A 4,836-nucleotide genomic window follows, 5' to 3' on the forward strand; every position below is an offset into this window, starting at 1 on the left:
ATGTATTAGAATCATTTCTTCCTAACAGCTCAATTCTTATGAGTCTCGAAACCTGCCTCCTTTTTTTTTTTAAACCATTAGTTCAAAATAAAAGAAACAAGCAACATTCTTATGCATGCAGTTGGTCTAAACAACTTTAAACTGATACTTTGCTCTAATCAGGATTTACAATACCAGGCACAATGAATGCTCACAAATCTGTACTCAAACACTCTTTGCATGTATTACCTACTGAAAATTCTAGGGTGACTGAAGAAGTGTTCTGAGGACATATAGCATACTAGCCTAACCTGCGCAGAGGATCTGCGTGCTAGTACTTGATTACTCTCCTCACCCCCTGCCACAGCCCCCTCAACTCAGAGATCTCTCCACCCTCACCAGAGCCACACTCCTGCTCCTCCTCTTCCATCTCATTGCTACCATCTCCCTCACCCCTCTTGGTCACTCCTCCATCCCTTTACTCCATCCCCCTCACCCCTCTTAGTTGTGGCTGCAGCATTGCTGGAACCTATTGGCCAAGCTGCAGCTCCCTATCCCCAGAGACCTCCCCACCCTCATCCAAGCCCCACTGCTGCTCCTCCCCACAGGAGCAGAAGTGGTTGACCGGGCACTTCCTTGCTGCTGCCACCGCCATGGCCACTTGTTCCCCTCAGGCCACTGACAGGCTTAGCCCCATCCCTCACCCTTCCTTCTTTCTCTCTTCCCCCCTCTCTCCCCTCCACTTGCTTTTACACTCTGTTTTTCTTCCCCTCCCTCCCTACCCCTTCCTGAGTTAACAGATCTTGTTCATCCTGTTTCCTCATCCAATTCACACAGTGGCAGCCTCCTTCTCCTGAAGGGGCTCTTTCCTCCCTCATGTCCCCTCTCTTCGCAGACCCTTGCCCACTATCCTTTTATATATAGAGATTCCTCTCCTCTGCGATCAAGAACATCTTCTGACCAGTAATGGTTGCATTCCAAATGTCCTTAACCATCACAAGCTCCTCTTCCCTATCTGCATATGGAATCCCCACTGCCCAATCAGGTGCTTCTGCTCATGAACTCTCGCAGGAGCTGCCATGCACAGGATTAGCCATGGGTACATCTTAGAGAATTATATATAGAGATGGCACATTATGAGTTTGTTTTGTATTTGTACAGCTCTAATGCTGTGAAAGGCAGTGGGAAGAATTGATCAATGTTCAGAATGGAAAATAAGAGGTCATAAATTCTCCCCCGCCACCCATGGTATGCTATGGTTGAGTGCCCTAGTGATTTTTTCCATAAGAAGAATGCTATCAGTAGTAGGTAGGTAATGATCTGATCTATATAATACAAAAAGATGTAACATATTACTGTTCCTGCTCAACAGAATACTTTAATTGGCATTATCTTAAATGTCAAATTGTAATGCTTTTTAAAAAAAATGTCAAAATTTCAGTAGCAGGCACAAATATTGACGTTCCTTGTTAAAATGGTGTTAGTGAGACATATGATATAACAGGGCTACTCAGCTTAAGCTGTCTTGTAGATGCTGGCCTTCAACTCCCATCACCTATTGGCCTCTGGGGCTGGTGATGATGGGAGCCACAGTCCAAGAACAGCTGGAGTGTCACAGTTGAATAGCCTTGTTATTCAAGTGTGATAGTACCTGTATAATACAGGTGAGGTATAAAACAGCAATCCATCATTCTAAGGCCAAAACATCCTATCAGTCATAAATTCTAAGCCATCCATCCATTCTGCCTGAAATAGGTGAAAGTGGCATCAACTGTCCAAATCTGGTGAAGATTCATTGAAAAATGTCTGAGCATATCAGTTTGAAAACTGATCCTTTAAGAAGGGTGGGGTGGATTGTTGTTGTTTAACTTGTAAAATACCTGTAACTATCTATCTATCTATCTTCTTATCCTTTTAAATGTGTCAAAAATTCAGTTTCAAAGAATATGTGCTTTTATTGTTTTGAAAACAAAAGTTTAGTATTTCTTAAGTTGTTAGCTTTTGAAGTTATAATACCCTATCATAATAGGGTATTAAAATACTAGTATGTCAAATGGCAACCAGGCCATTAGACATGTGCTGCAAAGTGTGTCAGGGCACACTTTCCTCAATAAACATGGCTACCACATTTTGTATATTGAGCCACATGGACTGAGGCACAATAGTAAGCGAACCTGTGTGGCTAAGCTGACCCTCATTCAGAGCAGAGACTGCTGGTTTGCTGAATTTCTTTTGTGTCTGCAGCAGTACAATCATTTGCATGATAACTCCAGAGTCAGTTCTACTATTAATGAGGAGGAAGTTACTGAAAGATCTCTGTAAAAACAACACACACAACAACAACAACAACAACAGGAAACAAACGAAGGGAAACTCTTTTTAAAAATGGCATGGGAGGGAAATTGGAAGATCCATTTAAATCCAAGGTGGAGGGAATACTGTAAAAGTGTGTAAAGGTGAAGTATTTTAAGTTACAGGGTTTATTTTTATTTTGGCTTTTTAATATGGTATGTACGTTAGGATGTATGTTCTATACAATGCGCTACAAATGATGTAGTGCTTTATTGTTTATTGGGTGGTTTATTGTTGTTAACCGCCCAGAGACTTGTGTTTTGGGCGGTATATAAATATGTTAACGAAATAAATAAAAATAAAATTTAGTGCAACAGGAATAGTCACACAGAGACAGAGCCACACAGGGATAGCCACACAGACAGAAATATGGTCACCTGATTCTATAATATCCAGCAATGGAGAAGCATCTTATTTAAGGCAAGTGGGGCACACTTGCCAGCCAAACTTCTCCTTTCAATACAATTTCTAAGCCCAAATTTGTACTTGGAAGTTCAGTGATACTCTCATTTACTACACAGTTTTGTCCCGAGTCCACTACCTCGCACCACTATTGTCTATTAACAATAGTAATGTCAATAATAAGTAAGGTCAGGCTGCCAGGACTGGCGCAACAATGCCAACATGTGCTCTGGGCTATCTGTCCACCAGCCAGCTTCTTGTGCTGAACCAAGGAGCACAATTAGATAGTGCCAGCACAGGGTGTGTTGTGCAGCCAGCTGTATGGTTTGCAGCTGGTGCAGCTGAGGAGGAGAAAACAGTCATTTGCAGAAGGAGAACAAGCACAATGCATGCAAAAGTAAAGTGAAGAAGTGACTATTTTATCTTCAGGAGGAATCTAGAAATATTTTAAACGAAAGAAATAAAAACGAGTGCACTATGATTTGCTACTCCTAATAGTAAGAGGAGTGCTTAATTTCTTAAATTGAGGTATCTCAAACTTGACAAGAAATCACTCCCTTTGTCTTACAACTCCTGCACACACATTACAGATGATAGTATATGCAGTGAGAGATGGTATGGCTTTTCCGCAGTGTGAGCTATAGGGATACTCTGCATATGCTCAGAAGCACTCTCTTCTTTAGTATTGCTTGCCATGTAAGTTAATGGATGTAAATCTGTGCCACTGAAAACAGGTCCTGGAGCAAATTCAGTCATGTCACTACTAGTCCAGAAATATTGTTCTAGAATGTTGCTGTTCCCATGCTTTAAAACTCCTTCTAATATTTAATATAAAAAGCTTATGTTAGATCTTTTCTGCTGACAAATGAGTGGCTAATCCTGTGTACAATCCTGTATACACAGACTTGGAAGTAACTCCCACTGAACTCATAGGAGATCTGTCTATAGATCTGTCAGTTGGACAATCAGAAAATGACAATTTTTAAAGAAAACCTGGTCAATCCCCTTGTCCCTTCTGGATTTTCAAGCTGTCTATTTCTCATCTGATAATGGGGAATGGGGACTCTGGGTGCTCCTGTTTCTAGACTAAAGGAAGAAAAGGGTGGCTCTAAATGGTGATGGGGACAAACAGCCTTAGGCTATTCCAGCCTGGGGATAAGCATGCACTATGACCAGGATCAGACAACTACACAAAGAAGAGCAACTCCTCTGTGTCTGTCAGTGATTCAGACAGGAGGACTTTAAGTAAGTGTGGTGAACTCAATGGTCAGTGGTGGCTACGCCACTGGTTGAAGTTCTTCAGTATTAGCTAGAGCAGGGTTTCTTAAACTTGGGTCCAAAAATCTTGTTGGACTACAACTCCCAGAATCCTCAGCTGCAATGGCTTTTGATTGGGGATTATGGGATTTGTAGTCCAACAACATTGTAGTCCAAGGTTAAGAAACCCTGAGCTAGAGAGCTGGAATTAAATATTCATGTCTAAATATTTAGTGGTTTTCAGCTATTTTAATTTGAACTTTTATATGCTTAACATTGTTTTAAAATTTCTTGGTTTGTTTTAATGTTGTAAACCGCCTAGAGCAGTGTTTCTCAACGTGTGGGTCACCAGATGTTATTGGACTTCAACTCCCATAATCCCCAGCCCCAATGGCCTTTGGTTAGGAATTATGGGAGTTGAAGTCCAATTACATCTGGGGACCCACACGTTGAGAATCCATGGCCTAGAGACTTCAGTAGTGGGTGGTACACAAATATGCTAAATAAATAAATAAATAAAATAAAGTGTCAGGATAGGGCCATGAAGACTCAGATTCAAATCCCCACTCATTAAGCTCACTGGGCGACTGTGGATCAGTCACTATATCACTGACCTGCATCACAGGGTCATTGGAGGGGTGAAAATGGGGCAGAACTTTATACACTGAGGCTGTTCTCACGAGCAGCAAAGCCTGGGCTTGGCTGCCCTTGAGAACAGCCAGGATCCATGCAGATCCCAGCAGTGTCATGGTGCTAAGTCCAGCTCTGAAGCACAGCTCTTAACCCAGCTGCTGGGATCATGTGTCAACGCAGACTACTTGCAGTTTGCACTGACACAGAGACAGA

The sequence above is a fragment of the Hemicordylus capensis genome, chromosome 1 (genome assembly GCF_027244095.1).
Source record: "Hemicordylus capensis ecotype Gifberg chromosome 1, rHemCap1.1.pri, whole genome shotgun sequence".
NCBI lineage: Eukaryota > Metazoa > Chordata > Lepidosauria > Squamata > Cordylidae > Hemicordylus > Hemicordylus capensis.